We start from the raw sequence: 13,481 nt of genomic DNA on the forward strand, positions 1-13,481 counted from the left end.
CCATTCTACCTGCCTTCTGTTTTTAATTGTATTTTTTTTAAGCATGCATCGAGAAGGGGAAAGGTTAAGAGTGTAGGTCAACCCTACTGGACAACGTGGTATATCTCGCTTTTGTCAAAGCAGTGTTTTAGTTGGCAAACCTCTTAGGCTCACAGCTCATCTTAAAATCCATTGTCACATGGTCTGCCCGGCCTAGACACCCAAGCTACTCCTCACTGATGATGCCCAACAAGGCTGAAACATGTCTGGGGATGCTTGTGGATGTGACCTAGAAGTTCGGGCTGGACTGCCACTTTTGGGGTAGGACCAATCCTGATTTGTGTATGTCTTTCCACTTCAGTAATGGCTTGGCAGGCTGAAAAACGATAATCTGGAGGTTTCCCAGAGCTATGCCTGTGGTTATGATTAATTCAAAACCTTCCAGCCATCACCTTTTTGTTTGGCCCACGTCCGATCAGTGTCAAAGGTTTAGCTCTGGAGAGCTGACGTGGACCACGTCTAATAGATGTGTTGCAGTGTTGGGGCTAATTTTAGGCCACTGATCCACAGAACAGAGGCAATCAGCAAATGGGGAATCTTTAGTCGGTCAGTAATGCAGGGCGTTGGGGATCAAGCTCTAATCAAGATCATGGACACGAGACAGGCAGAAGAGGAGAATCTAAAATGAAGGTGGGCGACCTCTGGTTCTTTGTGATGGATGCATGTTCTAGAGCGTATCAGGTTCGCGTGGATAGACCTAAGGTCTCTGCAAGGCAGGTGTCCTTGTGAGATGATATGATATGATAAGGCATTTGTAACGCGCCTATACACAAGTGTTTCAAGGCGCGACGAGGCAGGCGGGGGAACAAGGGGAGACAGACAACGATCTTACTATGCCAGGTGTCATTCAGCTCGCGCAAGTGCAAGGGTAGAGGGGAAGGGAAAAGTGCATGGGGGAAAGGGAGAGGGGAAAGTGCAGTACAGGGTTATTAGCATACAGCATACAGGATAAATAACAAGGGCCAGCTGGTGGCAAGTGCGAGGTAAGTGCAGACAAGTGCTGGGAAGGGGGGCTGTATGGATACAGACACAGTCCCGTAGTTCAGGGGTTGCCTTGGAGGCAGTGCAGGAGAGAGTGGCTGGGCCGAGAACGGTGAATGGCCCAGTTGCAGATTCAGTGCAGTTTCAGTAGTATTAGCAGGGGAGAGGGGGAGAGAAAGCGCAGGCAAAGAGGAAGGTTTTGAGGTGCTTCCGGAACCGGAGGTGGTTCTCCTCAAGTTTCAGGGAGGTAGGAAGGCTGTTCCAGAGGGAGGCCCCTGCAGTGGAAAGAGATCTGCCCCCAACTCGTTGTTTGGAGAAGCGGCTGACCCTGAGGGAGTTGGAGGCGGATGAGCGAAGAGCTCGAGAAGGAAGATATTTAGGAAGAGAGAGTTGAAGGTATTTTGGCCCAAGGCCCCAGGGAAAGTATGATGAGGAGACCTCTAAGTTAGGCACAAGATCTTGCCTTGTTAGCATTGCTTTAGCAGAAGTTACTGAAGGACCATCATTGCCGGCATAATTTGATTGCTATGCTTCAGTCCAAGAATAAGGCGGACACTGAGATTTTGCATTTTAGATGACACCTTGCTAGTATCAGCTTCTTTTCTGAGCATCCGGATGGTGATTGTGTGTTCCATTGGGAGGGTCCATCATCTGAGGACCACAAAGCATGTATGAGCACTGTTACTAGCGGTGTCAGCACAGAGTGGCGGTCAAGGCTTATGCCTGTTCAATTACACAGCATTGTAACCGTTGAAGTGTTTAAAGTTATCGAGATATCTTATATGTGGGCCTCTGGGAGAGAGCTGGACTTGCTCAGTAGTCTTAGGCCAGGATCTGAGGTGGAGGGGGGTGCGCCATACTTTGCAATGTTGGGCAAAGGATCACTCTTTTTTTCTGGACAGCATCACTCCGTATGAGTATCTGAGCCTGGCACTTCATGAACTTGTAATTTCGGTTATATATGATTTTTACGCTGAGAAAACCACTTGGTCCCTTTTTAACTAGCCATAAATAAAGGTTAAACTATTATCGCTAGAGCCTTTTCACTGAACCATATAACTACATACACTTAGGGCCTCATTACACGGTATTAGCGCCATGGTTCATGCCGGTAAAATACCGGCACCGCCTTGGTGGAAAGGGGAATTACCGCCCCATTGCAAGGTTGGTGGGGCGGTAATTCCCCCTTCCACCATTGCCCTTCCCCATTCCCATTTTTGCCCCATAGGGCTCTATGGGAATGGGGAAGGCGCTAATTACGGTACCGCAAATTGCGGTACCGTAATTAGCTCCACTCGTCCCTTTGCGGGTTGGTTTTTAACGCCTGCAAAAAGCAGGCGTTAAATTCCCCAACCTGCAAAGGGACCTCGAAGTAAGGCGGTAAGGATTTACCGGTACCGGTAAACCCTTATCACCTACTGTGTAAAGAGGCCCTTAGTCTCACAATGCCATCAAGTGGATTTTGTATTAATACGTTACCATTTCATCAAAGGTTTCTACAGTTTTTTTTTTAAATCTACCTAACCTAACATACATTCCACCTACACTTTACCTAAAAGTACCTATTAAAGGGGGTATACCGCCTGGCCCGCTTCTCTCGCTCAACAACCCATGAAGCCTTCCTTAATCCCTCCTATAGTTTCTTACTGTACCCTTTCTTTTTCTTTTTTCACATATAGATCAAACCTGCAATACTGCAGTATTGGCTACATTTCATTATTTTTTCAACATGGTGTTGTTTTTTAACCTCTTTTTTTAATGTATTATTTTTACCCCTTCCATTATTCTCTCTTGATTTTTTTCTGCAACATAATCACTGGTTACTGTAATTTCTACTCAGAGGGATACTGGCCTATTGTTCCTCCAGGTTACTAGCACAAACTACTATATCATTACTCCCAAAAAAAAAAACAGAGGAATATTAATCTGATAAGGATGTTTGTGCCATTTTAAATATATCGCTAAAAAGCAAGCTACAAAATAATCCCATATTTAACATTTCTCCAGTTCTGTAAAATCTATATGGAAATACAAAATTCTGAATCCATTCTGAATCCATATTTATTAGACTCTAATGAATAAAATTCACACAATATTGTATCATGCCAAAGTGCAAAAATAGCTTCAGAAGGGTTTACACACTGCATATACAGTTTATACACAAAGGTAACATTTCAAGGACCATGTGAAAGCACTGTCTGTCTAGATGTGGTGTCTAGTATATCTATACTAACTGAATGTGCAGTAGTCTATGCTGTCACCTCATCAAAAATACTATCGATCTGGAAATACACAAATCTTAATCCACTATTATTAAACTCTGATGAACACAATCTACAGAATATTGTTTTATATAAAAAATAACTTCAACATTGTTTACACACAATTTACACACAAAAACAAGTAACTCAAAGGACCATATGGAAAATCTAGCATAGGTAGTTTCTTGTCTACATATGCATACTGGCTGCACAATAATCTATATTGTATGTTTCTGTCCCTTTTGCTCATTTGTGATGGACATTCTTCAGGGGGAATACATCCTTTATTTATTCATTTTTCTTCACATTGTGTTTTCATGTTTATGAAGGTATCTCTTTGGTGCATTATGCAAAATATGATTGTAGTGCTATGAAGTACAGCAAACCAAAGTCCCATTGTGTCTGTACAAAATATAACAAGATATATCCATATCAAATTCAGACATTTCTATTAAAATCATTCTGAAAACAGGGGACTACATTTTCAAATACCTAAGAACTCTATTATTGTGTTCACTGGGATGTAGAAGGCATGCAGTGGATCCAGTTCTTGCAGAGGTGGGCTCTAGAATGCTAGAGAAAGAGGAGGAGAGCTGGTTGAGAGAGGAGGAGGGCTCTGGCAGTTTACTGGGATGCATATGGAACAATAACCCATAAAGAAGAATTGCACCTACTGGCTCCTTGGTATATTTGGAAATATCTAGCATATAACAGTTGGCAATGAGCTTTACCAGCTTCAGATGGCAACGCCAAGCCCTTGATTTAGAATCCGCTCAGTAAAGAGTCCTCCGACCCTGAAACCCAACACATGGAACTCTAAAATGTAGGACTCTCTCATGAGTATAGACAAGACAAGGTACGTCCTTAAATATAATTAAAGGGCTTTGAAATAACTCTTCTACACAAGTGCAAAAACACACCTTATGAAGCATAACCGACCTGAAAGTTGATAGAGTGAGAGGACAGCACAAGGACATTTGAGGAAAGCACCTCAAACAAATGCAACTGCTCCTTTACGCACTATGCCCTATTACTCAGAAACCACTGACTGAAGCCATCCCCTGTATTTTGCAGGAGACCCTCTGTCAACGATTAACACAGCAGTGGGTGCGCGACTTAAACAAAAAAAAAGAAAAAAACAATGAAAACTGAAGTGCAATACAATAATGTGCACCATAGAGGAATAAACAGATCTACACAAAGGAGGAGACACATCTGAATGTATACAACCTCAATAAATGGGCAGTGAGTTTAACCTAACAGTATACCATAAGCAAAAAATAAAATGCAACACTTAAACCCTCCACCCACATTTTTGCAAAGTCCAGATCAACCACCCATGCCCTAGAGAAGATAAAAAGCCAAATTCGACACATATCTTCAGGCAATCTATGGAATCAGACTATCGGCTGCAAGGAAAAAAGCTATATTCATGCACGATTTCGGATCGGAAGGGCAGGAGGTATGTAGAAAACGTCCTCGCATACTGGAAGCTCAGGAAGGTGAGGGGCTGAATGTATATGAACAAGTTATGGCTAGGATGGATAGATAATATATAAAGAAAGACATTCCTTCTACACAAACAATCAATTACTCCGAGAGTCGATAATTGAATCCCTAGAAGCATGCAGTGGGATAGCAACTGTTAGGTACGAATTAGTGCAGTGAAACTGGTGTGGGATTACACAAGTCTTATCTCTTGGTATTAGGTAACCCACCTTTTAATATAGGCCTGTACTACACAAGTTGGTAGAGTGACTGAGCAGCCAGGCTTATCTTAAGAGGGGTAATATGAGCTGTACAATGAAATCAGTAAATACAAGTATCCAATGAAACACTTACATGCTTAAACTTATATAATACGTTATTTATTAAATACAAAAAGGGAACAACAAATCAGATGAGTAATTCATTCATATGTTACACATGTTCCAGCACCCACATGGGACGTTTTGAGGTCAGTATAACATTTATATAGTATAACCTTTGCAATATTGAGTTTCTCAGGAAGGAAAAGTTAGGGCTAGAACAGAACAGAATGGTGGGTTGTAAGAACAGTTAGATGCTCCCAAAGGGATGCAGGCAGTCTATTATCCCAGCATTAAAGTGTTCAAAATTTAAGACCTTTAAGGGAACAAGCACTGCTGTTGACGAGGAGAGGTAATTACTGACGGGCCCATTGGTCAGCACTCACCCTCGAAAACTTGTTATACAAGATAGCTGCACCATCCAAGGACAGAGTGCGGGATTCACATACTCCAGCAAAGTTCAATAATCAGGACTCATTAAATTGGCAAAGGGAAGTCTGTTTAATGATACATACATCAGCATATGGAGATCAGCAGCATCACAAACACCTGCCTCACCCTGACTTCCTCGAACTTCAGTACAACAGCCTCTTTTATGGGCAAACTTCGTCATCATTGACGTCTACTTCCATAAAAAATCATCATGCAGCATAATTGGTTAGGAAAGGTAACTTAAGTATAGGTGTTATATCTGTATATGGAAATAAAGCAATTGGATTAGATAACTCTTATCGGGTGGGCATCTATGCCCATCCCTCTACAACACACGTGATTGACGTCACTACAAGTACGATTTCTCATTGGTTACAGTGTCTATAGGACCCTAGATTACATGGTCTATCATGATTGGGCAAGTTACACCCCTAAACATAAATCTTCACTTTAATTAGCAGCATGCAGAATAGACACCCAGGTGCCTAGTGTCCCAAGATTCACCCTTCCTCCTTTCCATCAATCAGTGTTTTAGGGCTATGTGTCAATTAGTTGGCTGGGTATGGCCTCAGATTTGTAGTCTCTTATCAGGAAAAGTTATGCATCCTCTGGTTCTGGATGACATCAGGCGGTGGTACATCTTCGCGCCTGGCTGGTCACGTGCTAGTTCACCATGAATCTGCTTTAGTTTTCCATCTTTTTGAGTATTTAATTCTGTGTTCGCTTGGCAACCTGCATGGGCCTCTCTTATCTTGACCTTCACGGGCGGGCTGGCATGCTCTGAAGCTGGAGCCTCGTGAGCTCATGCTCACCTCCCCTTCTCTGGTTGACCTCGATTTCCCCGGCATGAGCCATCCTTTGTTAAGTTTCGATCCCGCTCCTTTCCTCAGCTTGGGCCTGGATATGAAACTTGCCCAGTCAGGCCTTAGCCGCCTGGGAGTACTTCGGTTTATACAAAATGGAGTTGCACGTGTACATTGCGCTGTATTGAGGTAGATATATGGTTGGCGCTTGCCGCTCTATTCTTCTACTAAGCATTGCAGGCAGTATCGATTTCTGAGCATCTTGCGTTTCAAGCTTATTTACACACATTCGATAGGGCGGTTGCTTCCATCTTGTCTCATGGCAACGTTTCCTTACGTTTTAACTTTATCTCTCTTCTCTGTCCATTACATTTATTCTAGCAGTCACTGGTACGGGCATGCTAGCTTTCAGTAGCCACTTCTGGTTGTTCTCGGGGCTGCCTAGGCCCCTAGTCTATTTCCATTGGCCTTCCATTAAGGCCTTCAGGGTTTCCTCGTGGACAGTCTTTAAATACTCGTTGTTTTGTACCAATTGCAGGTACGGTTGCCTGATTGGGTACCGTGCAGCCCAGGGCTGTCTGGTTATGGGCACTTCAACATGTACTGATCTTCTAACGTACGCAGGGCAGAGGCCCACTGCAGCTCTCTATTGGTTCATCTGCTCCTCGTACATCACATATCTTTGCGAGTACTTTGCTGGCATCTCGAAATGGGGAGCAGGGGTGCAGGCCATGTCTGGGACCTCCTCTACACTCCCCCCTCTGGTCGGTTCATCAACCACTTCTGCTTCCTCCTTTGTATTCAGCTTCTTTGACTCCTCAGAATCTTGTTCATCGTCTTCAGGACTGGTACATGACGCTGTGAACATGTGCATCTTAGGAGTCCATATCTTTATCACCCCCTTCAAGCTTCCTGCAGTTTTCACATGCTCATCTTTGTTCCAGGTCATCAATTGGCATTGTCCATTTGGACTGCAGTAAATCCATTTGCCTTCATACCGTCTTCGTTTCTTGGGATACGTGAATTTAGTTCCCACTGGTGCAAATTCACTGGCCTTCACAAAGTCCTTTATCTCCTCATCTGTCAGGTCTCTGGGCTTCCAACCTGGCTCAACATTGATCATGATTTTCATCCCAATGGCCTTCTTTGCAGTTTTCTGACACTGTGTGATAATTATCTTGATAACACAGAATCCTAGCAGCACGATTGCTAGCAGGGCTCCCAGAAACTTGAATATATCAGCCATCCATTGCGGGACCCATGAGAATAGGTTTCCGAACCAGCTGTCGTCATCCACTTCATCTGTTTCGTTGGTCATCTGGTTTTTCAGGGTCGTCAACATGCCTATGGCCCCTGTGAGGGTTCAATTTTCTTCGTCGTGTGATGGTATGAACGTGCAACATGATTCTCCAATGCTTGCGCAAACACCTCCATCCATTGCGGTGATCATGTCAAGCACATATCTGTTCTGGGTGGTCATCAGTCTGACTGCTCTTAGTTCTTCACTGATTGTGTTGAACCCTTTTATGGTGGTATTGATAGTCTGCAGTAACTCCCATCTCGTTAACTGCAACCACTTGGTATTTGCACCAACCTGGATGTGTGGTAAAAGTATTGTTGTAAATACGGATGAAGTAAGGCTAAACAGCGTGTGTTCGTAGGGAATAGCATAAAATGCGTCCTCTGATTTGGCGGAGAAGTAATTTTCTCTCTTCATCCTTGACATTAGTTTCACAGACCTTCTTTTCCTCAGGTGAGCGTCTGCTTTCGGGAAACTGTCCAAATTCAGTTCATTTTTTGTAATCACTAGTGCTGGAACGTGTACGTTCACCAGTGTGCATATGCCTCCCCAGTTTCTCGGTAGTCTTATGTAGGTCTTTGATCCACATGCCCAATAATGGTCCATTAGTTCTGCGGTTCCTTGTGCCATTCCTGGGGCTTCATATATTCGTCCACAGTTTTGGTTCTCCCCCATTTTCCTTGTGCCATTGCTTCTAAAGCACAGTTTCAGGTTTTCCAGCGGTACTATCTGCAAGGGTCCTCCTATGTCGTCGACCCATGTCAACAGCTTTACCAATTTCGGCCATAGTGGTTTACATAGTCTTTGTGAGTTTTCTATTGCTACTTGGCAGGCACCAAGGACCATCCAAGCTCGGCAGATTACGACTCCTTCTTCCCAAACGTCTGGGGAAACTACTGATCCCCAGATCGGCATTTGGCCTCGGTTCTTCCATATTTGGGCTTCTTTTGCTGTTTTCCCTTGGACGTTCAGTCTTGAGTTTATTTCCCACCTTATTCCTGATCCTTTGACATCAGGGTTTTCATATCTAATTATATGGTTCTTGGTGTGCGCCCTGTTTTTTGTTTTGATGTCCTGGACATATCCGTCTTCATCAGGGTAGTCCTTTTCATTGGCCCATATTAGTGAGGCATCTCTTCCCATAAATTGTCCTCTGGTGTTGCACATTGCTCCGTGTGACATGCAGTGTGCTGTGGAGACATCTACTTCTACAGCCACAAAGATCTTGGACTTTCCCATGCTGTATGGCAGGAGTGCATAGACGAAACATTCTGCTTCTGATGGCTTCGTCCAACTTCCTTCATGTGCTGATACCATATGTTGTTTCCAAGATGGGCTGTGCTGTCCAAGTAGTCGTTTAGTTCATTGTCCGTTTCATATGGGCTTCTCTTGATTCTTAACGTTTTTCTGTAGTTAGCCATCACTATGTCTCTGAATGCGTCTGTACTGCTTTTTCGTTCAGGCAGTTTCTCAGGTAGCATCCTTGGAGGGGCAGGTATCATCTCCTGTCCTGCAGTACTGGGGGGAGGTCTTGTGCTTCTTTTCCTTCCCTCCTGCATTCTTTTGTAGACCTCCTCCCACCACATGTGGCTTACCAGCCTTCCAACCCGTGGCTGTGTCGTAGGCTTGGCGGTTACTTCTGGCGTCGGAGCTGGCGTACTCGTCATCACAGTTGTGGTTGTTGTCTTGCTCAGCTCTTCATGTAGTTTCTTTGCACTTAGTATGAGTGGAAACACATACTCGACTACCGCATGTGTTTTCTCAGTAAATTCTTTCGTAGCTTCCTCCGTTTTATTGAGGGATTTTGTCATGCCATCTCTGTCTTGTTGCTCGCTTGGTTCTCTGTTCTCTGGAGCTGTTCGTTTCACAGGTATCTTTTTGTTGTCTGTCGGTTCGGCCTGGGGTCTCACAGCCATTGATACTTGTCCTTGCTCGTGTGCTTTCAGTGTGTGGGTGCATGCTGTGGACAGTGCTATGTTATCATTCATTCCGTGCTGACCCTGTCTCCAGCTTTTCTCGTCATTCATAATTTCAGGTGCATCCATATCACTGCTAATTAAATTCAACTGTAAATCATTTGCTTTATCATCAATTTTTCTTGGAACAGGGATGACAATATAAGGTCTGGGTGCCTTTGTGGGGCCCAGACGCTCATTACCTGGTGGATGCACGGACATTGGGATGCTTTGTGCACCAATAAAAAATGCAGTTCTGATAGTTAACGACAAAAATACTACAATAATCACTATACATATACATATGATTGCCTTGAAGGACAGTTTGCAGCACCTCCTTCCAGGAAAGCGGGGGCGCCCATCCACTGGTGGCACAACTAAATTACTGTTTTGGGCCCCCATCTCAAACAAGTCCATAGTAAATAGTTTATTTCTTTTCTTATCTTGATTTTGTTACTTAAAAGTTCAGCAAACACTAAAGTGACGGGTGCAGTTTAATGTCCCCCCTCTTGCGAGTGATGACGGAAGTCTCTAGTTATGGAGTACAGATCCTTTGCTAGACTATGGAAAAAGGTTAGACTACCGTTTTTAGCACATCACATTCTTGCTGCATTTGTATATACAACGTATTCCCAAGGCACCTTCCCAATTCGTCTTGGCCCTGAGGACATGCAGGAATTTGTTCGCAGTGACACCATAAAAATGGATTAGTTACACATCACGCATAGAGAAACCATTGAAAAAATAAAAACAAAAATAAAAATAAAAGTGAACATATGAGGAGGTAGGAAAAAATAAGAAAAAGGTTGAAAACGGTAAACAGGGCAGTGAAATTCGTGGCTCTGCTCCTTTCGCTTGGCTCTTCGAGGTCGAGTTGCTGAACAGTCTCTCCCCGCCCATTTACTCCACTGCGGGATGATGATGAAAAATAGAAAAAAAAACAGGAAAAATAAAAGCACAATGTTGGTATCCTTGTTTCTGCTTTCCTCGAGCTGTCCTGCGTTAAAAGCATGAAGAACTGTGTCTTTATTTCCTTGCTCTGCCCCTGGTGGGAGGATGATGACAAAGTTTTATCTTGGATCTCCCCCTTCTAAGGCTCTTCTTAGCAGCGGATGTCCATAGTTGCTTATCATCTGTGATGCAATAGCTCTCAGGAGCCTATTCAATTGGGCATTCTTTGCTGGGTTGCTGAGAAACGTGGGCACATCAATGTTGTGGGGTCTGCCCACTGGTTCTGGAAAGTTTTCAATGAGATGAAAGAAAACGCGAAATGCGTATCGACTGTCTTCGGGTGTTAATGGCATTTGCTCTGTCTCTTTGGCTCTTAGGTCACAGGTCTTCCATGCAGTGCGATTTGTTTTTACCTCCTCGATCTGTCCCTCGCCGGATAGTTTCACAGGAATCTCCTTAGGAATTCTCACTGGAAGTTGGACAGCTCCACTTGGAGCATGATGCCATGGAGAAGGGTTTTCATGTGTAGAAAATTGACTGGATCTCTGAGAAACATTGCAACGTCAACGTCAGCAGGTCTTCCCACCATTTCTGGTTAGTCTGCAACGAGTCTAATTAGGACGTTGTGGGCGAGCTGCGTGTCTGCAGGGGACAGGGACATTTGCTTTGTTTTGTTGGGTCCCGATCACAAGTCTTTCTGTTGTTTTGAACAGGTCTTCCACCTTCCTGCTGCGTGGTCTGCTACCACATTATTTAGTTTACTCCATACCTGGTTTAGAAAATGATTGTTTCGGTGATCTCTGATGAACGTCAGTGTATCTGTGGTCCTCCCGACAAGTTCTGGGCACTCCTTAATGAATCGAAAGAATAACGTGTAGGTCACCTCGTCAATGACTGCTTGAGGCGGGAGCATTGGTCTTTGAGTCACTGTGCTCGGGCAACTCGGCGAAGACCTCTGCGATGACAGTCAATAGCTGCCTGATTACCTTCTCGTTTTCTGGGTCTTGAATGTATTCAGTGACACTTGTTTCTCTCCCTATGAGTGACGGGTATGACAGTACCACCAGTTGGAAGTAGGTTAGCACATCCCACGTGAGGCTTCTGCTGGGATGAACCATATGTCTGTGAAAAAGTCTAGGTAGTGGATGCTTCAGGAGAACGAGTTTGGACTTCAGGAATGTCTTGTTTTATTGCTTGTCAGAGTCTTAGGTTTTTCAATGCTTTGTGTGGCTTTTAAATGTTCATGAGATTAACGCTTTTGCTGATATGAATACGTGATTTTCTTCATTTACTCTGCACCTTTGGCTGCACAGGGTGTTTGCTTGCTTATTATTGTCTCTTTAGTGTATATGAAAAGGTTCAGTTGCGGGCACAATTTTTCACAATAGTTATTTTGCTGGCTATACTGCCTGTTCGTGTAATTGTTCTTTTAACATGTTTTCACTTTGCTTGAGGAAATGTCTTGTTTTATGAGTCTCACTTTCCTAACATTCTCGTTACTTGTCTGCTCATGCATCCTTCTTCCTTGCCATAGATCTTGTCTGCACGTGCTGAGGTTCTCCCTCCTTATGCTTAGGTTCTTCGTCACTGGGTGCAGCAGGAGTGTCCTTTCCTATGAACAGCTTGATGTCGTTCATGAAAATCCAGGCTCTTCGGCCCACGAGCTTGACAGCGGACGGGGTGCAGTCCTCTACGATGAAGGGGCCGTTAAATCTCGGTTTGTCCCATTTCTTTCTCGTAAAGTTCTTCACAAGAACTCTGTCCCCCGGGAAGACTTGGGGTGCGTCAAGGCTGAGAGCTGTGCCTTCATCAGCACTGTCTGTTGTGGTTTGTGCTGTGCTGTCCCCTTTCCGCCGTCGCTGCAGCTGGCCTGAAATGATAGAGGTGCTGGCTATGAGACAGTCCAGGTACGCCTTCATCTCATCTCCCAGAACCTCCCTAGTTGACTGGGCATCACATCTAGCTCTGTCTCTGGGGGTAAGAGGGGTCCTCATCCTTCTCCTAGTGACTATTTCGTGCGGCGTAAGATGATGGTCGGAGCCTGGTTGGTTCCGAAGCGCATACTATGCCAGTGGTAGGCAGTGCATCCATCCCTTTCTTAATGTGAGTTTCAACTTGGCTATCCTTTCCTTAAGCAAGCCGTTGATTCGTTCACATCTCCCATTTCCCTCTGGATGATACGCCAATGAGAACTTGTGCTTTATACCAAGCAACAAGCTAATCTGTTCGAACACTGTGTTCACGAAATTAAGCCCATTGTCTGATCTCATAACCTCACACACCCCACATGTAGGGAAGACCTCCCTCACCAGGAATTTAGCAGCACAGGCAGCATCGGGGTGTGTAAAGGGACCTGCTTCTACCCACCTGGAGAGGGGACACACCACCACAAGTAAATACCTGTACCCATTACACACCTGGATCATATCGACATAATCGATGTGCAGGTGCTGGAAAGGTCAATTTGGTCTAGGGATGACTCCTCTCACTACCTTTAATGTGTGCCCAGAGGTGAATTGTTGGCAGATAATGCAATTTACAATAAAGAATGCCACATGCTCTGCTAAATTTGGTATAAACCAGTCTTCGGCGAGAGTTGCAGCAAGAATTTCTCTCGACAGGTGTAAAGGGTAGTGGAGCTGTTCTAGAGCTACCTTTAGAAGGGTGACATGCATTACTGGTTTACCAGTGCTGTCTTGCCTCCACACTCCGTCTGAGGGGTTTAAAGAACACCCTCAACGCTTCCATACATTTTTCTTCTCCTCCTGAGGTGTCTCCCCCTGGGGATCCATTAACTGTGACTGCCCCATATTGCTATAAGCTTCTGGTGTGGCTCGTGCTACCATCACTCTTTCATGGGTATGTGCCACCTCCATGTCCATGATTGTTTCAGTTTTGGATGCCATACGTTTGGCTTCCATGTCTGCTTCGTGATTTCCACGTGACACGAA

The 13,481-nt window shown here is 44.4% G+C and overlaps 1 protein-coding gene across 1 annotated transcript in view; it reads left to right on the forward strand.

The window, feature by feature from the left end:
* The window catches only part of LOC138492812 (mucin-4-like), a 223,544-nt gene that overhangs the window by 167,856 nt on the left and 42,207 nt on the right, over window positions 1-13,481 (forward strand). The window lies entirely within an intron of this gene.

The sequence above is a fragment of the Ambystoma mexicanum genome, chromosome 10, assembly GCF_040938575.1.
Source record: "Ambystoma mexicanum isolate Mex_15411 chromosome 10, UKY_AmexF1_1, whole genome shotgun sequence".
Taxonomy (NCBI): Eukaryota; Metazoa; Chordata; class Amphibia; order Caudata; family Ambystomatidae; genus Ambystoma; species Ambystoma mexicanum.